The sequence below is a fragment of the Equus przewalskii genome, chromosome 22, assembly GCF_037783145.1.
Source record: "Equus przewalskii isolate Varuska chromosome 22, EquPr2, whole genome shotgun sequence".
In the NCBI taxonomy this organism is placed as follows: Eukaryota; Metazoa; Chordata; class Mammalia; order Perissodactyla; family Equidae; genus Equus; species Equus przewalskii.
The window spans coordinates 23,405,639-23,428,129 of record NC_091852.1 but is presented as its reverse complement, the minus strand read 5'-3'; the positions used below and the strand labels follow the sequence as shown (position 1 = coordinate 23,428,129).

At 34.7% G+C, this 22,491-nt stretch overlaps 1 protein-coding gene across 16 annotated transcripts in view; it reads left to right on the top strand.

Annotated features, from left to right (window-relative positions):
* The window catches only part of RFX3 (regulatory factor X3), a 263,930-nt gene that overhangs the window by 75,633 nt on the left and 165,806 nt on the right, over window positions 1-22,491 (top strand). For 2 of the 16 annotated variants that reach the window (XM_070590686.1, XM_070590690.1), the window contains one exon: window positions 8,342-8,400. The exons of the other annotated variants lie outside the window; for them this stretch is intronic. The gene's annotated coding sequence lies outside the window, so the exon portion shown is untranslated. The remainder of the gene's footprint in view (window positions 1-8,341; window positions 8,401-22,491) is intronic. 16 annotated transcript variants of the gene reach the window in all.

Genomic DNA, 22,491 nt, shown 5'->3' with positions numbered 1-22,491 from the left:
ATTCTCTTTCTTCCACCTCTCCCCAGCCCCTTCAGCTCCCTCTCCCAAACCCCTGCAGTCTCTCATCTGTTTTCTGTCACTGTAAATTAGTTTACATTTCCTAGAACTTTATATAAATGAAATCATATAATACGTATTCTTTTTTGTCTGGTTTCTTTCAGCATAATTATTTTGAGATTCATCCATATTGTTACATGTAACAATAGTTTCTTTTTATTGATGAGTAATATTCTATCACATGGATATACCACAATTAGTTTATCCATTCACCTGTTGATGGACAGTTGGGTTATATCCAGTTATTGAGCTGTCAATAACTGTCAAGTCTATTGGCATAATGTTGTTATGATATTCCCTATTATCTGTTGATAAACCTATAAGCCGACTGAGCAGAAATTAAAAGAAAAAATATCTCATTCCTCACATAACTAAGTTATATTTTTTCTTTTAATTTCTGCTCAGTCGGCCTGTAGGTTTATCAATTTAATTGACATCTCAAAGAATGAGGTTTTGCTTTCATTGATTTTTCCTATTTTTCTATTTTCTAAGTCATTGAATTCTGCTATGATCTTTATTATTTCCTCTCTTCTGCTTACTTTGAGCTTAATTTACTCTTCTTTTTCTAATTTCTTAGGGTAGAAGCTGAGGCCATTGAGTTGAGACCTTCTTTCCTACTATAGATGTTTTATATTATATATTTCACTCTAAGTACTGCTTTAGTGGCATCCCATAAATTTTGATATGATATGTTTTCATTTTCATTCAGTTTAAAATACTTTTCTAACTCCACTTTTGGATTTTTCTTTGACCCTTTGGTTATTTAGAAGTGCCCTAAGTAGTTCTAAAATGTTCAAGAACTTTCCAGAGGTCTTTGTTATTCTTATTTAGTTCAGTTGTGAGCAGAGAACATACTTTGTATGACTGGAATCCTTTTAAATTTGAGGCTTGTTTTATGGCCAGAATATTGTATATCTTGGTTTCTATCAGTTTTTGCTTCATGTATTTTGAAGCTCAGTTATAAGGTACATAAATTTTTAAGAGTATTAAATCCTTTTGATGAATTAACTACTTTATCATTCTGAAATTATTCTCTGCATCCCTGGTAATGGTTCTATTCTGGAATCAACTTTTTCTGATACTAGTATAGCCACTCTAGGTTTCTTTTGACTAGTGTTAGTATGATGCCTTTGTCTAACCTTTTGCTTTTAACTTATTTGTGTTTATATTTCATGTACATTTCTCAAAAGCAGCATATTGTTGGGTCTGGCTTTCATAGGAGTCTGATAATATCTGCCTTTTAATTGATGTGTTTAGATCACTTGCATTTACTGTGATTATTGATGTGGTTCGTTTTAAGTCTGTCATCTTGCTATTTGTTCTCTTTGTTTCCATCTGTTCTTTGTTCTGTGTTTATCTTTTTCTATCTTCTTTTCTTTGTTTATTTGTATACTGTTTCTTTCATGGTTTCTAGACCCTCTAGGCATCCTGGTTGTCATCCTGGGTTAGCTTCAATTTATTTAAAGGTAAATAAAGACTTATGTCAACTTCTCACAGCCTGAAGTTCTAATGTCGTCTAAGTGTTTTTGACTAGTAATTTATATTTTGCTAATTTTGCTAATCCTAAAAAAATTGCATGCTAAATTTTCATTTGCCATAATACTTAGATGTTAACATAGATTAATATTGTAGATGGTGTTGAATGGTCCTTTTTAGGATGAACTATTGGCTTCTTGGCTCTTTGCATTCCTTGATGCAAGACTCTGTATGAGGAGGTGACACACTTGTAGCCTGGGAGTGCTTACTTATAAGAACCATATGGAGAGCATCTTGGAGAAACCAGCTTGGATTCCTAAGTTTATCATTATTTATCTGTCTTGATTCAGGATTTTTCTTCCATTTTATTTAGGGAAAGAGGAAAAAGGAGAGAGAGAAATCATTAGTTATTTTCTGTCTCCATCTGTCTACCCATTCTTTCCCAAATAAAAGGATCAGTGGAATATATTTTTCAAAAAGTTGAGAAACATATTCCTATTCAGTTTTAAAGAAGTATGTCCAATATGTTATCCAACATGGAGAGTGGGCATTCCAGGTCTTTGAATTTCTGTAGAAAAGAGAATGGCAGGATGAGGGAGGAGAGATGTGGTTAGGCTTGAGTAATGGTTATTTTATCAGATTTGGAAATAGGCAAATTAGCACCTATCTATCCTAGGAAATGGCAAGGTATGAGCTCTATGTGTGGGTTCCCAAGCGGCCTATACTTGAAATAGCTCCATTCACCCTGTCCTAGAACTAAGGAAAAGGAACTTTTCCAAATTCCTCCTTTCCTAAAATTTTGCCTTGCTTCTGGAGGATTTCCTTGAAGTAGTTTTGTCACTAGAAGATTTTTGTTGAAGTAGCTCTAGTTTCTAGAAGATGTGTAAATCAGAGTATTCTTGTTCATTCTGTATTCTAAGTCTAGCTCTTAAAATTTCAAAGAAGCAGAATGTGGTACATCCCTATTAAACGCAGGTGCTTTCTGCCCTGTTTACTTCAGACAGTTGAGTGTCTATAATTGTTAGGACTGATGATTTGTAAGCTGGTGAATGGATGCCAAAAACTAAATGTCTCTTGAGTACAGTGGAGCCTATAGTGTAGTCTCCATGAATATGAGGGCCGTGTGCCAACTAGAGCTGGCTTAGTTCTGCAAGCAGGAGCCTTTGCAGAAGGATTCATGGTAATTAACCAATTCAAAGTGCAATATTTTCCTTTCATTAATTTGGCAGAAAACAACTAAATATCTACAATAAGAATGTTTTTGACATTTTCATTTGCTGCTTGGAAAATAATGGATACTTTGAATTGTGCTACAAATGAAAAGTGCTAGGAATTTGTCATTTCCATTTTAACTTCCTAACAAAAAATGTGGATTATTTGATTAGCAATTATTTTTTTAAAAATTAAGTAGGAATAGTTGGCTGCAAGGGTGACCAGAATCAATTCATATTTTGAGGTGATTGACTGTTAGGAGATTCTTGGGAAGTTTGTTGGCTTAGACGCATTGCTTTTTATATCTCGTTCCCTGTCTGAGTTATAGAATTCCAGTTGGGTGTGATTGTTTCCTATCCTTCCTCCCTTCTCAAGTTCATTTCTACTGAAAATATTGCATAGAATTTCTCTCTCTTCTGTTTCTGTTGGGTTAAAGAAATATTTATTATCTCAATCAGCTCATTCTAATAATTGTTAATTTTTTACTTTTAAAAATGTAGTTAGGACCAGCCACCTGTAAAGAAGTATATTGAATAATTTTGGAACTAAGGGTCCAGTGATGGCAAATTTTTCCCTTAAGAATTATAGAAGTATTTATTTGTTTTAGCATATGTTAGTCTTCATATTAGTACTCTTATCTGTTGGTAGCATTTATCCTTTCACTAAAAATATAATCGATTTAATAATACTCATGCCTTTGATTACTAGGCTCCAGTTATTGAAAACTTGATGATTCCTCAATTTAACATTTTTCCCTCTTGCAATTTTGACACATTTTCTGTGTATATTTTTGCTTCTATATGGTCTTTATAAGTGGAAGTATTTAATTAGAAAGATACTGTCTTATTTTTAATATTCTTTTTATTTTAAGTATCAGAAATCCATTTCAATCTATCTAAAAACAGAAATGTGGAAAGATATTTGGATAACTCCTGAAATCCCAAAGAATAGGTTGGCCTCATGAGAAACTGGAGTTCTCCATCAGTAAAGCCATTAGGAGCCTAGGCAGTACTCTCCTCATCCTTTATGTTTGCTTCTGTCTACATGTCTCTCCCTTCTTCACACTCTATAAATTTACTTTCAGATGCACATGACCACATACAGTCACCACCACTACTCCTTAGTTACTCAGAGTCACCAGCCTAGACAGAGACCCCAGTTCCAGAAATCCCAAGAGAGAGAATATAGACCAGCTTGATTCAGCTCTTCATCTTTGATCTACTCAGGTATTGCTAAGAGGGCAGCAACATAAAGTACAAACTTGGCTGTTATGGCCCCATAACAGGGATGGAAAATAGAAGAGTTTGGGATGGATTTGTCAGTAACAACTAGCTTTTGGACTGTGTACATGGACCAAGACGGTGGTTTAATTCAGTAACATTTATTAGAAAATCTACCATGTTAAAAAGACTGGTAGATTTGGTAGACTTAAAAGCTAAAGTGAACATAACAAAGGATGAACCTCATAAAGGATGACACAGATAACAATGATGTAAGGCAGAACGTGACATTCTAGTAGAAGCTTATTCTTGGTTCTTTTCATTTGTTTCTTAAATATTTGCTTTATTGTGTGTCAAGTACTGTTCTAGGCACTGAGGCTACACAGTAGATAATTAGATAGGTTCCCTGTTCTCATGGAGCTCATCAGAACCTTGCTATTCAAAAATATCATTGTTTGACCAGGATCATCATAAGACAACTGGGAGGTTCTTAGAATCGCAGAATCTCAGACTCCGCTCAGACCTACTGAATCCGAATCTGCATTAAGATCTCCATGTGATGAGGCTGGCCCCATGGCCGAGTGGTTAAGTTTGCATGCTCCACTGCAGGTGGCCCAGTGTTTCGTTGGTTCGAATCCTGGGCGCAGACATGGCACTGCTCATCAAACCACGCTGAGGCAGCGTCCCACATGCCACAACTAGAAGGACCCACAAGGAAGAATATACAACTATGTACCGGGGGGCTTTGGGGAGAAAAAGGAAAAAAATAAAATCTTTAAAAAAAAAAAAAGATCTCCATGTGATTAGTATGCACAGTAAAGATTGAGAAGCATATTTCTAGAGCAGGGGTTGGCAAACTACAGGCTTCAGGCAAAATCCAGTTGATAGCCTGTTTTTGTAAATAATGTCTTCTTGGGACAGCCGTGCCAGTTTGTTTACATATTGTCTATGACTGCTTCCATACTACATTGGCAGATTTGAGTAGTGGTGACAGAGACTCTGTGGAACCACAAAGCCTGAAATATTTACTGTTTGACCCTTTATAGACTAAGTGTGCTGCCCTTTGTTCTACAGTATAAACAAATTGCTTGGAATGCACAACAGAGATTAAATTTTACTTGTTTGATTGTGAAAAGCTTACAGAATAGGAAGTGTTAGAACTGTTCTGAAAAGCAGTGGTTTAGCACATTTTAAGCCTGTAGTCTGTAACCCAAATGAAATACATTGAAGTCTGATATATAAAACATATTTAAAAATTGAAAAGAATGATTCTGACTTTGTGATTGATACTATTATGAAAAATGGAGAATAAGCCTAGGAGATTTAAGAACGTTGGTCTCATTATGGCAAAATAGTAGTAGTTTAAATTTATTTATTTATTTTTAAATTTACCAAGGGCTTTTGAGGCACAATTGTTCATTTGATGCTAACAGTATTTTGAAGATTGCCAAGACATATATTTATATGTCTACCTCATTTATGAGAAAACTGAGACTACTAAATAAAAAGTCAAGTATTTTGCCAATGAGTGTACCAGTATGGAGCTGGAACTAGGATCTAGGCCTTCTTTCTGATGAAACTAATTGAACTTCACTGAAGCAAAGGGATCTAAGAGATTCAATAGTTAGCTCCTAGCACACCATCCATCTTTCATGACAAGCTTCAATCCAGAGCACTCTGCTTTTGTATATCGTAAGGATTATATTACTTGCAAGATTTCTTTTGAATGTCTTGGAAACATAATTTTATTCTCTTAAATACTTTTTTCTCTTGTTGAAAATTATAGTGGTCACTCTGAACAGATAGAATATTTCTGTTGTTGTAAGACAGTGAAGATTTGAATACAGATGATCACTTGCTTGAAAAGCCATAAGTGATAAATAAATTAAGAGAACCAGGAAAAGTGAGTGAACCTGGTAACCTAAGTCAGCTAAGGTTTGGGACTTTGTGGGTTCTCAGTGTGATTATCATCTTGGCACTACAAGTGGGCTATGAGTTGGAAGCTACCGCTTGGACAGGAATTGTAACTTTGTGGGAGGCTCCAAAGAGACTGAGGGCTTTGAAATAGGAAGAGACATCAAGTCTACTTCTCTATTGTAGAAAGCAAATGTAAAGTAGCTGCGAAGCAGCCATGAAGATAACATCTACTACATGGTAGCTTAAAAGAGGCCATGGAGATGTCTAGCTTCCCAGAGTACAATTAGTTTGCAAGTGGATTTAGTTCAGGCAAACCAAAAAGATAAGAAGAGCCCCATGTCTGCCCTGGCTTTCTGCCTAGAGATAATTTCCTGACTGTGACACAGGGATATGGAGTCCAAGCAGAAACAGTGGTGCCTCTGACCTGAGAAAGCAGAGATCAGAGTTTAGGGCAGTTGAAACAGCTGGAATCTGGAGCAGTGCACCAGAAAGGAGAAAGGTATACAGAAATGGGCGTCCAGAATTCTAAATGTGGGTTCCCCATGAGTCCTTAGCTGAGAGATGGACTTCATATGTATCAAAAGAGAATCTGTGAGCTTACTAGGGATCTGGAAATGGAAAGACATATTAAAGGTTCCTAGTAGACTTTGGAGTTCTGTCCTAGGCAGAGTGGAGAGATATTATTAACATGCTAGGTATCCAGATGAGAACCAAGAACTCCACACCTTAGAAGTAAGTTCTATGTCCTAGAGTAAGGCTTACTCTAGATCCACCCTAACAAGTTCAAAACTAGACCTCAACAAAATCTACAAGGAAGACAAAGATAGAAGTTTGAGCCTGCTGAACTAGAACTGAACTTGTGAAACACCTTGAGCTTTCCTGAAAATCATTCCAACAATATATAAACAAATTCAAGATGTTCAACCAGTAGTTATACTGCCTGAGAAAAAAAGTCACCACTCTTCAGAAGAACGTAGCAAAATCAGAATCCAGGTTCTCTACACTCTATTACATTTTATAATCATACTATTGAATATATAATTAAACAATTACTAGACATACAAAAAAAATCAACAGCACAGACCTTGAGATGGCCTAGATGTTGTGTTCAGCTGACAAAGGGTTAAGTATGCATACACATATAAGGCTTAAAAAAAAGCAAACCAACAACTACTATGGTCTTAGTGATGGAACAGATAGGAAATTGTGGCAGAGAAATGGAAACTATAAAAAAAGCCAAATGGAAATTCTAGAACTGGAAAGAACAATGATTGTAATTAAGAATTTATGGTCGAGCGTAACAGTATATTGGAGATAGTAGAAAAATCAGTGAACTTGAAGCATATCAATAAAATTTATTCAATATGAAGAACCTAGGAAAAAAAAAGAAGAGACTTAAGAGATAATACCTAAGGGTCTAGCATGTGTGTGATTGGAGTCACAGAAGGAGAAGAGCATAAAAATGTTGAATAAGAAGTATTTAAGAAATAAAGCTTGAAAATTTTTCATATTTCAGAAAGCATCAACTTACACATCCAGAAAGGTCAGCTAACCCCAAGCAGGATAAACTATGATGTCCCATACCTAGGCACATTATAATTAAACTGCTGAAATAGCCAGTGGTCATTAAGGTGGTGGTGAGGAGACTACCAAGTGGCTTTCAGTATTCCACCACCATTCCCAAAGGAGCAATTAGCTTTATCCCGTATGGGGAAAGATACGGTGCAGAGAAGGTAGGACCATTTTACACACTTAAAAATGTGGAATTATAAGGTCTTTATACATGCCTGGGTCCATTTAAAAAGAAAGGATTTTGTGTTTTTATTACAAAAGTAATGCCAGCTTATTGGAGAAAATATATAATAATATAGAAATAGAATATAATTTGCCTGTGATCACATGGCTTTTGACACATTTATTCTACCATGTTTTTCTTTGTTTTTGCCAAGCAGTGAGGAACTGTAAAAAAGGTACAAAGTTTTCTTATTTAAGGTATATTATTTTTTAAAACAAGCCCTAACCTCTGATCTCCACCTAAAGTTTTAATCTTAAATTAAGTTGGGACTGATATCCTTTCTGTAAGGAAAGCTCAGGATGAATTCAGTCTCTCTTTTGGTGTGTGTATAAATATATGTAATTTTAGGGATAAACAGTTATGAATGAGAAATTACTTATAGAATTGCAGAGCATGAAAATCTCTCATAATTTCTATTTCTGTATTAGGAAGCCTGAATATATAATTTCTTTTTCAATTAATAAAACAGTCAACTATGTGACCAAACTTGCTATTTATTTTTTCTCCTCACCCGTCTTTGGGAAGATACTGTCCTAAAAATATTCTACAGGCACTTATGAATATTTTAAAAAATTTTCTCAAGTAATATTTGGACAAAATGAAATTTAAGAGATTTTGCACCTGAAGGTCACCAAAGACAGCATCCTATTTCTTATTTATTCAGATATATTTATCAGAGGAACATAGACTGGAGTCTGCAGTGGTTTTCAAAATTCCAAAGTGGTAAGTGAGACCAATTAAGTCTTTTCTTACCAGTACTTATTTTTTTCCCATATAATTTTTAACTGAAATGTTTAAAATGATGAGTCACATTAATCTTGGGGTCCTTTGCTTTTAATAGCAGCTTTCTTTTTAGCAATTTTGCCATCTGGTAGCTTTATAGTCTGGTTGTTAGAAGTTTTATAATTGTATCCTCAGGGCTCTGATTTATTTGGGACCTGGAACAGAGTTCGAGAATAGTAGTGAGAAACTTTGTGGAGCAGAGGTTATCTTAATGTTGTCCATGTTTCCCTCATCTTTTTGGAGCTGAAATCCAGAATTTCATGGCTCTTTAACCCAACTTCTAGTTGATTGTGGCAAATTGAGAATAGAGGTGGCAGCATCTTGTTTTCACCCCACTTCAAGATTACAGCCCAGACCCATTAAGTCTGGGGCTCATGTGGAGGAGCTAGTTGAAATGGATCTAAAAACATTTACAAGTTTTAAAGTAAGTGCTCATAAGAAATATCCACATAGAGCAAATAAAATATGCTCAGTGAATGGGAACTTAGATATGTCTGTATTTAACACCAGAATTGCTTTAGTAATAAATTTGGCTAAAAATTCTGAGACCAATCTTTAAGTCTTACTGACATCTTGTGCATTCTAGTCTATTTTTCTTTGCATGAAGTTCCTGCCTTCTCAGTTTTTGTTGTAAGTAATAAAAAACAATAATTTAAAAAATGACTCAAATGTATTTAAGCCACAAAGGGAATACATTAGCTAGTGTAACTCAAAAGCCCAAAGATAGGGCTACTTTGGGAATGATCCAGAGACTTAGTGACTTCCATTTCTTTATTCTGGCTTCCCAGTGTTGGTTTCATTCTGATACTTTTGTCTCGGTTCTGATATGGCTTCTAGTAGTTCCTGAGGCTTATTGTTTCTGTATTTACCTCCACTCGGAAAAATGTATTTGTCTCAGTATTTCTAACAAAAGTCCTGATATTTACTTTGATTCAACTAGTGTAGGTCATATTTCCACCTCACGACTAATCATTGTGGCCGTGATGGTGCAAAGTCCTAACTGTTGTATCCAGGATTGTGTGTTCCATCCCTGGAGTGAAGGGTGGAGTTAACTTCTTTGGAATCCTTGGATCCCTAAAAGAAAGGTCTACCTTCTGGGAAAAGAAAAATGAAGAGTAAACGCAAAGGGAGGTGATTAATGCCTATCATGTATGCCATCATCCTTTACATCCATCTATAGCTTACCTTACCTTTAAGATCTACTTTAAATTTTAACTTTCTCTGTCATTCTTACCATTAGAGAACTCTTTTTCCCCTGAATAGTAGGAAAAGCACTATTTTCTTGGGCCAATCATTTTACATTTATAGAACACATGGCTTATCTTTTTCTGTGTCAACAATTTTCTTTTTGGACTGTTAGGTAATACCTGAAATTTCATTAGAAAGTGAATCATTCTAGTGTATTTTATTTTCCCAAAAAGTAAAGCACAATTTAATTTTAAAAAATATTTATTGAACACCAAAATATGAAATGCATGGTACTAGTAACCAGTATAAAATTCAGTAACTTGAAATCATGAAATTTTACTTCAAATTTTATTAAAGGGACAAAATACACTCTAAAAAGACTCTTAAAGGGCATCTAATCCATCAACCTATCTAATGCCCTCTTCAGTAAGTCTGACAGGCAGAGTTCAGTGATGAGAACTCAGTAACTACTTTCTTAGAAGGTTCATGTTGCATTGTATCTGGGATATAGTGAATATTAAAAGGGTGATTTGATTTTTAATTTGAAGTATAATTATTGTCTTCTATATACTGAGGACAAAATTTGTGTGTTTGTAGCTTCTACCGAGTAGGAATCTGTTTCTTCCCCTTAGAGGGTAGCACTTTGTACATATGAAGGCAATTATGTAACCCTATTTCATCTTCTTGTCACCAGACTAAACATTCAATCATTTTTCATGTGTGATAGCATTGCCAGATACACTCACCATTCAACTTACCTTCCTCTTAAGTTTTAAAAATTTTGTTTCCTTTAAATGTTCATAGAAAGAGACACCATACCCTTGATATCTTAATAGTGCAGTTAGTATAGTGGGGATATTTATTTCCTCATTTTCAATATGTTACTTCCAAAATTTTGTTGTTGTTTTTTATTCATCTTAATTGAAGTACACATATTGTAGAATACACAATACATACATTAAAATATACCCTTTTAAAATGTTCAATTGGGTTTTAAAAAATTTGTATCCATGTAACCACCACTACAGTTAAAATGTAGAACAATTTCTCTCCCTCCCAAAGCTTCCTTGTGCCCCTACTCAACATCATGCCCACCTCTTATTCCCAGCCCCAGGCAAGCACTCATCTGCTTTCTAGAATTCCATGTAAATGAGATCATACAGTATGCATTCGTTTGTATCTGGCTTCTTTTGCTCTGCACAACATTGTTGTGATTCATCTGTGTTGTGTATATGAATAGTTCTTTTCTTTTTGTTGCTGATTAGTATTCCATTATATGTATAGACTACAATTTGTCCATTCACCTGTTGATGGACATTTGGTTGTTTTCAGTTTTTGGCTATTATGAACAAAGCTGCTATGAATATTTGTGTACAAGTCTTTGTTCATACAAATGTTTTTATTTTTCTTGGAGAAATACCTATGAGTGGAATTGCTGGGTCATGTGGTTAATGTATGTTTAAATTTAGAAGAAATTTCTAAAGTACTTTCTGAAGTGGTTGTAGCATTTTACATTCCCATCGCTAGTGTATCATAGGTCCAGTTCATACACATCCACTCATTGTTTTAAAGCTGAATAGAATTCTTAGCATATGTTTGGACAGTGTCAAATTGATTTTAGGAAAGCAGTCTGTAGTCATCCAGAGTCTTCATTTAGTCTGACTAGTCTATAGTATAATCCTATAATAAGGAAATAACTTCTGTTTTCATCTTTTATCCTCTCAGGATTGTCAATTTTCTTGCAGCTCTTTAGTTTTTTGACAAAAGTACTATTTTTGTGGAGCTTCTTTTTTTGTAGGTTTTTTTTTTAATATAGCTCTATTGTGACAGTCCAGTCAGACATACTGAAATCATACAGAAATCACGTTTCTGAAATACGTTTCTCCTTTTGAAGCTATTTGTTTTTATAAAGCCCCTTGCCCCTCAATGTGTCTCATATATAGCAGCTCCTTACACATAGCAGTCAGTCTCCTTGTTTCTTGAATACCATGTTTTCACTCCACAGTATATATTGTTGACCTTCTAAGAAAGTAGCTAAATTGGGCAGAACTGTAAATAAATCTGACTTATTATGGACCCTTCTTAACTAGCATAATGAATGATTCAGGTTGTTGAATTTGATCTGTAAATCACTTAGAAGATTTTTTTATTCCAAGTAGCATCAAAGGGTAGAGAAGAGGTTCTTCTGAGAAGGCAGTAGAAGGGTTTCTCCTTTGCTGTTTGACAATTCAGAATTCATTTATGTTGTGAACTCACATCCTGTAAGGTTGGGCAGATCCACTCCATGCCAGGGCAGAGGAGTCATAGTGTTTTTGCCTTTAAGTCATCTCCTTTTTAAAATACAAACACACACACATGCATCTCCACCACCACCCCCACCACCAACAGTAGCAACAGCACAGAAAACCCAAGTTTGTTTCAGGATCCGTTCAGCAACGTAGGGAAAAGTCGGGGCTGAAATAAGACCGGCCTTCCTCTCAGGTGAGAGGTACGTATGCTAGGATGGTTTAGCTAATATCCCATTAATACTCCACTGTGCATGAGTGTTTTCCTGGATTTGATCCTTCTCCCAACTATACTGGTTGGTATAGTTCATTGCAAAAAGTTCAAAGAAGGCAGCATACATGCTGAGAGCTTTAATCTGCTGGCTGACTGAAGGATGGATGGTAGCTGAGAGGCATCAGAAAGGAACAAGTAGTGCTGTGGGTGCCCACGTGCTTTTCTGCCTTTTCCAGCTAGTCTCACTCATTGCCTTTATGTGCCATCATGACCAGCTTCCTCGTAATTTTCTGTGAAGAAAATGTGCCTGTGTGGTATGAAGAGAAGAGAAAGATATTTTTGTAAATGCTAAGGTTATGGGTGAAATTTTAGTTACGTTATTAAAGGTATAGAAAATCTACTCACCTACTTTTCAAAGCAGTGGGATAGAGTAAGTCAGACTTATTTGGTATTTTATTACCTTATTGATTCAGGCGCATACTCATTCAGCCCAGCTGAGGCGGCTTTGGCATCGTTGTCAAAAAGAGCATGCATTACAAATAGTAGTTTTTATTAAAGTATGAAATTTTGGAGATACTTAGTAAAAATATATTTGTTTTACCTTATTCTTTAGGACATATGAGATTGTTTTAATTAAAAAATTGTTTTTTATATCAATTTATATTCTTTACAGTTTGATAGTACAGCATCTATTTTTGTGCTTTTAGTAATGTATGCAGTGTTGAAAGCATTAGTTTCATAAAATAAAAAATGTGAAATGTGTTCCACATTAGTTTTGTTGTTTTCTTATACCAAATAGAATTCGTTCAAATGACAAACTGCTGAATGCTGCCTTTTATCCATTTAAAAATAAATTTAGAAATGTGTTTTGTCTTTTAAAAATTATAATATTTAAATCCATAAATTCTAGTTGAATGGAGCACATTAGAAGGAATAGTTGAAAACAGCAGGATAGCCCTAATGTGTAACTTTAATATTATCTCATACGTGGTAGTATTAAATTTGTTGGTTGGTCCAAAAACACTCCATGTAATAGATAATTTTTCCTTGGATCATTGTCTCTCGCTTTGAAAAGAAATTGCCCCAGCTTTGTTTTGACATTGGCTTTCAAATAACATGGAATCGTTTTTAAATTTTTTAACACTTATGAATTGGAGGCAACCCATTTTTTTCTGTGCTAATATCTTATTTTAATTGATGTCAACCTAATTAAAAAATTTAAAGTCATTGTCTTGACTAATAAGCTTCAAGTAATTAGAAATCAACGCTAATAGTTGTCGTTTATTGAGCCCTTACTATGCATCAGGCACTGGTGTAAGCCTGCAAAAGGCATTAATTTGTTTAATCTTTAACAGTTGCTTTAGGAGGTAGGAACTACTTATTCTCATTTTGCAGTTTATTCCTATTTTATGGTTGAGAAAACTGAGGCATTGGTGATTAATAACTTGCTCAATATCATGGCTACTAGTGGTGGTAAAGCCAGAGTATTCAGGCAATGTGAATCCAGAATTCAGTACTCTCAAATATTATGCTGTGTGTGTAAATATAGAAAACCTACATATAAAGCACAAAATGCTCACATTAACCAGGCACAGGCCAACAAATGTGCAAATTTTATTTATACAACCTTTATCTGCTTTTATTAGGTGAAAATCGGCATTTAAATAACTCAGATATTTGTATAATGTAGCTACTAGCAGAGACTGCTCATTTTTAAATATTTACTATTATAAACTCTATTAAGCAAATCATATGTTCTTCCTGGAACTGTTTCTTCTGTAAGTTTTGTGGGTTTATGAATTTTACAAAGATTTCTAGAATTCCTCCAGTTCTAATATTTTATGAATTCATAATCTTCTTTCTTTTATTCTTAATTCCTGACTGCTTACTGAAAGTCTGTTGATTGATTAATTCATTTAACTCTTCTTTTTTCTTCACTCATATTTATTGAGGAGGTAAGGCATCTCCTAAATTTTAATATATCGTGCTTTCATTTTCATTCAGTTCAAAATACTTTCTAATTTCCCTTTTTATTTCTTCTTAGACTCATGCGTTATTTAGAAGTGTATTGTACCGTTTCTAATTATTTGGTGATTTTCCTGGTATTGTTCTATTATTGATTCTAATTTAATTCTATTGTGATTAGGCAACTTTATAAGAATTGAATCCTTTGAACTTTGTTGAGACTTCTTTTATCGTCAAAATAGATCTGTCTTGGTAAATGTTCTGTATGTACTTGAGAAAAAGGTGTATTCTGCTGTTGTCGGGTGGAGTGTCCTACGAATGTCAGTTAGATCCAGTTAGTTGATGGTGTTGTTCAGGTTTTCTCTATCCTTACTGATTTTCTGTCTACTTTTTACATCAGTTATTGAAAGATGAGTATTAAAATCTCCATCTCTGATAGTGTGCTTTACTATTTCTCTTTTTCATTTTAATCAGGTTTTGCTTCATGTATTTTTAAATTCTGGTAATAGGTGCATAAACATTTAGGATTGTATGTTCTCTTGATGAATTAACTCCTTTATCATTATGAAATGACCCTCCTTATTCCATTATATATCCTGCTTTGAAAGCTACTTTGTTTGGCATTGGTATAGCATGGTATATCTTTTTGAATTCTTTTACTTTTAACCTTCTGTGACATTATATTTAAAATGCATTTCTTATAAACAGGTTAGCTTGGTCTTTGTTTCTTATACGATTTAACAATCTTTGCCTTTTCATTGATGTGTTTAACCTACATTTTATGTGATTACTGATGTGGTTGAGTTTAAATGTGCCATGTTGCTATTTGTTTTCCATTTGTTCTGTCTATTCTTTGGTTCCTTTTTCCTGTTTTCTTGCTTTCTTTTAGATGACTTGAATAATTTTATGATTCCATCTTATCCCCTTTATTGGCTTATTGCTAAACCTCTGTTTTATTCTTTTGGTGTATAGTGTTCTTCTTTATCTTATCACAGTTTCCCTTCATATATTATTATTATACTACTTCATGTGCAGTATAAGAAAAGCCAGTGATTCTCAACAGCAGTTGGGGAAGTGGGATGGATGACCATACTGGATCATGTTGGGTGAATGTGTGAGAACTTTGAAAAATGCCCCACTTCAGATGCTTTCCTACTGGCTTCTTGTTCCTCCCACAGGGACACTCGTAACGCCCTTTCTTTTTCTGGACAAGAAAACTAAGGCTCAGGTTAAAGTGGCTTTAGTAAATGGCAGAAACAGGCCTAACATAGCATAATGTAAGGATTACTGGTCTTAAAGTCAGCTAGACCTAGATTTGAATTCTAGCACTATTGCTTGCTAGATATGTGACCCTGGATGAGTTATTTAACCCCTCTAACTTTTATGCCTAAAATGTGGATACTAATCACCTCATCAAGGAGTTGTCCTATGTACTCATATAGTATTTGTTTTCTATCTTGGTTGTCAAAATTAAATGATATAGTATTTATAAAGCACCTAGTTAAATTGCTTGGTACATTGTAGGACTTGAAAAATGCTTGCCATGTAAGAATTATGGAGTTAATACCTGACTCCCAAGTAAGTGCTTTTAGTTTATTTGTATAGTCAATTATCTCTTAACACTTTATTCTGTCATTTAGAACTAGCAATGTCTGTATACATGTGAGAGATGAAATAGTTAACATAGATGATGTTACTATGAGTGGATACAGTGGTTAACCCAAATAGGTTCAGAGTTTAGGCGAGAGCTACACAGTGAATAAACCTCCAGGAAGGCCAGAGGCTGGGACAGTCAGCGACATTACCCTATTTTCTGGAAACTGATAGAAGGAGAGTGGTTGAGGAGTCAGCACTGATGTGATGTGAGAGAGAATATCATCTTGGATCTCACTGTGTTGCATTTGCAAAGAGGCAGTTCATATTATGGAATTACATTTTAGGTAAATGAGAAGGAGGATCTGAGACAATGGATTTGAAAGTCATCATGATATACAAGTGAATGTTGAAGCTACAAAATATTATTAGAGCAACAGTGTGTGCAGAGTGGAACATAGGAGAACAAAGGTGTCTTAGTGGACTAGTCCTTATTAGGGGGAGAAAAAAGAAGAGGTAACCAGGGAAGTTAATGCTTTCCTTATCTTGCCATCTTTTCCAGCATCTAATGGCAGAGGCCTGCATTCAGTGCGTGAGTATGTACTGAATTTATGGTGGGCAGAGGTGGTGAGCATAATTTATTAGTTTTAATCTTAAATAGATTGGGAACTGTTATTATACCTATTAAAATGCTATCTAATGAAATATGCTCTTTCAGTAAGACAGCAGATACGTCTTCTGGTCTTTGAAACTGGTGTGTGTAATGAACACAAAAGAAGTCCATGATGTTTTTTAATTTCTCAGTGACTTTGCAGGAACATGATTTTACTCTTAAGAATGCTGTTCTTGTAACAGTTGAGAATTTCAAATGTGAAACGCAAACTTTGTTTCCATATACTTGGAAATATGAAAAACAAAAAAATTGTAATCAGACGGGAGTATGGCAAGAACATAGATTATATAGTCAAATGGAGTTCCACGTGGGTCCTAGTGTTGTCTTTTACTAGTGGTAAAACTTTGGGGAAATATTTGGGTTTTTCTGGACCTTGTCCATTTTAATAAAGTAGAGAACAACACACATTTTACGAGGTTGTTAGAATTAGAGTTAAGGTATTAAGTTTAGTGGTAGGTGCTCAATAAATGGTAGCTTTTTCTTTTCTTTTGAATTGTATGTAACTGGGGAGCTGAAGATGAAAGAAAACAATCCTGATTTATTGGGAGAATCTTTTAGGTAACAAACACCAGCCTTACCTTTTTTCATGTTATCTAAGTGGAGGGTATCATTTTTTTTTTCTGTTTCCTGACTTATTATTTAGTATTCATCCTCCCACACTGAGATAGCGTGCAAAAAAGCATAAAATGTTTTCTCCTGCAATGTTACTCACAGTTGCCAAGAGAACTGCTATAGTACAGAACTTAGCTTGTATCTGCTGCAACTATCTTGACTCTGAAGTTAAAGCAGTGAACTGGTCGGTTAAACTCCACATTCAGGAAGCATTTGTTCCTTGTCTTCAAAGCAAGAAGAAAGGGAAGCAGGGATGAATTCTTCAAAGAAATGGTATCCAGGAGCTGCAGTAGTTTTAGGTAATTTTTTCTATTGAGGTTTTTTCCCCCTCCAGTTAAACCTATATATGAAAAAGAGCATAATCTAAATACTGAAAGTGAGCCATTTAAAAATAAAATAAAAGGAAAAGAGTTCATTCCTGAGCAACTCCAACAAATCATAAACTATAAAACGTTAGCCCTAAAATATAAATTTAACTCCCATGAAAAAAATAATTTGATTTTACATCCTTGAGAGGGAACATGTCACAAATTATGAATTCTTAATTACTGTTAAGTCATATAATATTTAACAAAATAATTTATTGGGTAAGTTTAGTGCACTTAAGAAGTTCTACTTGGTATGTGTTATATTATGCTTTAACAAATATTTTAATAATATTCTCCTAAGAAAACGTAGCTGTTTCTATCTTGGACAAGTTCTCTTTAGGAGAAAAGGTTCTAACTGGAAAAATTTAGATGTTGCTGTAAAGTGACAAATTTTGTAGAAATGCGTGTATTGTATGTATTTCCCAAGCAATGGGTTTTTTGAGTTTTTGGATTTTTCTTGTTAAACTGAGATAAACTTGCATGTATACAAATCTTGTGCTTTGAGAACCAATTTAAGAAGTGCCAGTTTCAGATTCGTCAATATAAAACATATTAGCATCTTATTTTTTTAAATTGCCTTATTCTCTATATTTACTGATTTTTAGTCAACTCACATTAAACAATAAACATAGCTTTTCAGCATTGGTGTTAGCTTTATTAATATTCAATTTGGAATAAAAGTGAATTTAAAAGTTGAATTGCCAGCAACAATAATAAAGAAAAGTAAGAAATTTATAATTTTTTTCTGGAAGTTCAAAGATAGTTATAAATTTCCTTCTCTTTCTAAAAATAAGTCTGTAATGTAGTTGGAATGGCTCAAAAATGAATGGCCTACTATATCTTGGAACCAGGCAGTAGCTTTTGTGGCTGCCACATGGCATCGTCAGAAGTTTCCTCAGGGACTCACAGGTTTCACTGACTTACATGAGTTTGGAGCGACAGCTGTTCAACTTCAGAAATGCCAACTTCACCATTTGCACCTTTCTTTTATAAGTTTTTACTCAATATATCTACCTTAGGAAAATGATATTTTTGTTTAGAGCCCTCTGAAGAAGAAAAGACAGCAAAACGAATTAATAAATCTTTTCTTATTAAATTGTTTGAAGCCTTTGCTTCTTTTACCTTTCGCTGATTACAATTTGTGCACTTAAAAATAAAGTGGCATTTCCTTAGATTCTGGCTAAGCGCTAAATTGTGTAATTCATAATATTTCCTAGTAAATTGATATGATAGAGCTTCATAATGGATATTCTAACCAATACAACCCAAACCGTGACTCAAGGTCATTACCTAGAAGGGGCTGTTCAACCTTAGAGTTGATGAGCCAGCGTTGCTCTGAAGTAACCACATAAAGTCAAATAATACAATGTGACTAGTACTGACCTTTAGAGGTCTTATTATAAAGTTCTATTGTAGTCTGGAAAGTACAAGCCAGGAATATTGAGCACTGGTCGTTTGATTTCACAATAAGCTTTATTTTGAGCACCAAATATTTTGGCCATATGGCTTATGTATAAGTATTGAAAAATAGTCAAGCTGTTATTTTTGATGTCTGTAGTGATCTAAGCAGTGTGACTGTAAGATCAAACCTATGGATAATGTCAAAATAGGTCATCAAGATATACAAAAATAATTTCAAAGGACAAAAGTATTGATATAATTAAGCTACACTGCTGACTCAGGTTATATACGTAGAACAATTTGGCAGGACTGTTGTGTGGCTACTGTTTAACAATGGGCCTGACTAGGTCTTTATATTTGGGAAGGTAGTGCTGAGGGTGGGTGGGTGGGATGGGAGGTGAAAGAGAAGACAGACAGAAATGGACTGAGGGAGAGAGAAGGAGAGGAAAAGAGAGGAAGAATCATTGATTCATTAGCCTGTTTTAAAAATTCTCTTTTCTTAATTAAAAAGAATCTATCATTCAATGTTGAGTAAACCTTATAGGGAAAGGGAATGGAGTTTTCATATGTAAATAACCTTCTGTTGCATATAGAAAATACCATCTTTGTAAACCTGGTTTGTGAGAAAAGTGGCTGCATGAAACCATGAGAAGTAATCAGCCCATATTTGTACGTGGTTTTGAATGTAATATGTAAATGTTAGCTTACTGTTTTGGTTCAACAAGAAAATCAATTATATTACCTTCACGAGAAAGGTTACATAGAAAACGTAATTTTTGAGTAGGTTATGTTGGGAGATGTTTGCTTCTACTTTGCTTTAATATTCTTCAATATTGCAGAAGCACTACTTTTATGTAAATTATATCTGGGCAACTTGTGAGCTAATAAAAACCAAGAGCATGCATCAGATGATTAAAGAAATCAAGTAATATGGTTGGTTTCAGAGTTGCATTTGTACATAACAATTTTAAAATCTTTTTAAAAGAAAGCGTGAACATAGTATGTAAAGAGGTAATTATAAAGCATTTGAACATGGATAAATAGTACAAGTTGTGGAAAGCTTGTAAACCTACTATCTGAAACTGATTACCCTTATGAGCCTTTCATGCTGTTTGACAGTGAAAAGTGCACCTTATAAAAGCTGTTACACAAACCATTACATTTAAAAGGTTTCTGTCTCACACCCGAAAATTACACTTATTTGCTGTGAGTGAAAATTCAGAATTTGTTCCCTGTTTATTTTGGTGGCAATTTCTGTGATGTAGAATTTTGCTTTTCCCCTTCTTCCTGGTGAACTAGAAACTAGTCTTTTTGGTTTCTTTATTTCAGTGTAAACACAGTTAGTCAGTTTGTGTATTATAGGTTACATGCAGAGATGATGCAATAATAAAATTGTGAGCCTGAAATGCTCAGAGACTCTATATAATAGTAAAATACTGAACCTACAGCAGCAAGATAACTCCATTTATCTGCAAAAAAAAAACAATGTTGTAAGATGATCCAGAATCTCTGCGGAATATAAAATCAAGTGAACCATTTTAGTTGATATCTCCATGCACACACAAAGTTTGCCTTACTTGAAATCTTGTTAAACACCCCGAAACAGTGCCTTATTCATTTGTGTAAGAAAGAAACCTGGAAACATCTAAGAGACCCTCTTATTTTAGGATTGCATTATCCATGTTATGAGTATTTCTTTCTTTATGTAATAAGCACTTTGAGCTTCTGGCAGGCCTTCCTACTTCTTTTTCAGTGCCTTCCTTCTTTCTTCTATAAACCATAGTCTGTTAGAAAGAGCTATTGACTGGGAATTGGGAGTTCTGAGTTCTAATGCCACCTCTGATACTAATAGATCCATCTGGTTTATCAGTCTTAGATGCCCTGTAAAATGGGGGCCTGAACTAAATGATCTCCTGGGTACTTTCTAACTTTAAAATGCTGTGATATTAGGAAGCAGGCCAATTATCTGAAAACGTATCCCTCCTATCCCCCCCCAAAATGTACTGAGTGTTCAATTCACTGAATGGATAGTTCTTCTAAAAGCAGTTTGCTGAAACGTAAATTCATTGAATGGCCATTTTGTTACATTTACCAAGTACTCTGATTTATCAATTTGCCTAAGGACCAGTTTTCCAAATTATCAACTATCCGAAATATGTTTGTGTTAACTACATATAATGTTTATCACATAATATTGAATAGAATAGTCTCAAAAGCTTTTGAAACTTTTGGTAGAAAGTATTAATGCGTTTTAATTTTTCAATAGCAATTTCATCCCAGACGTTTTGTAGTAGAAATATTTATCAGTCCAAGTCAGTTGGGTGCCAGATTTTATCATTGATATTTAGTATACTGAGTGCTTTTTAGTTGCTTAAAACAGAAGCAACATATTCATCTGGTTGAACTGGTTAACAGCTTTGTGAATTAAGAGAAGTACAGAATGCCTTTAATGGATGAAAATGTGTTGAAAGAAATAATCTTCTCTATTGTCGTTTATAAACTCCATGGCATTCAAGATATGCACATCCCTTTAATTTAAAATAAACAAATTCTCATTCTCAAAAGTCATTGGCCCAGAAAATGGCAAAATTCCAGAATATAATCATGGGTAGGCTGGAGTGCTGACCTGCAGCAAAATTTCAGGTAAATTAAGACCTTGAACTCATCAACGTAAACATCACAGAAATCCTCAAAGTCTCTTTAAAACTGTTTCTTCTGATACTAATTGTGTCAACAGTATAAATGGTTAAAAGAAACAAGTTTTCAGTAAATTGATCCGTTTATCAACTTAGCCGTTTGGCAAAATGATTCTTAGCAATAAAGTTGAATTTTGGCAAAGTAGACCTAGTGTTATAACCCCATGGCCATCTCTGCCGGCGGTGGGGGACAATGAGGCTGAAACGTAAGAGTCCTGATGTCTTTGCAATTAGTGTTTTTTTCCACAGCCATACCCTATAGCCAAAGTTGGAACCTTTTGGAAGGTCTTCTGCCTCTGTGTGTACTTGTGTGTGTGTGATGTACTGTGTGTCCAAACTTTTCATACCAAATACCTATTGTGTGTGGTGGGGTGTGTGTGTGTATGGGTGTGTGTGTGAGAGATGGGCACTACGACACAGACTTTCTGAGATATTGAAGAAGTAATATAAAAGATCTGATTGAGAACTGAGAAATTTTAACTTTTCTCTGCTCTTCAGATCAGCAAAATTTATGCCCCAAAATGTATTCCATATGAGTATTTGAAGCAGCAAAATTATTAGGTAAAAGTATATGATGAATTGCTTGGCATATGTCAAGGGAAGATGGCTCTGTGCTCAAGCAGGAATGAAGATGGTAATTGGACTAGAGGACTATTCCAGAGCATTGGTAGGAAGCTTAGTTTCCCTGAACACTATCTTTGGCCTGTAACCTTCCTTAAGGTTCTGTCTGCTGCTCCTTTAGTGCCCTTGACTGCAATGCCATTACATGGTAGAGTTAAATGTATTTTTCTTGGAGTTACTGAAGGCAATTTATGACTGTATATTAAAGTCAGGGAGCAACAAACCCTTGTATGTGTACCAAAGACCCCCTGATTTCACCAGAAACCAACTTTTTGATAAATTAACTAGTTGAGACTATCCCTTCTTTTGGCATATGAGAAGCTGCAGCCAATCATTCCTAGTCCTTTAGAAGTGGAATTGATGGTGGGCAACAGAGAGCTCAACTCCAAGATTTTAGAGAGAAAAGATACTGTGC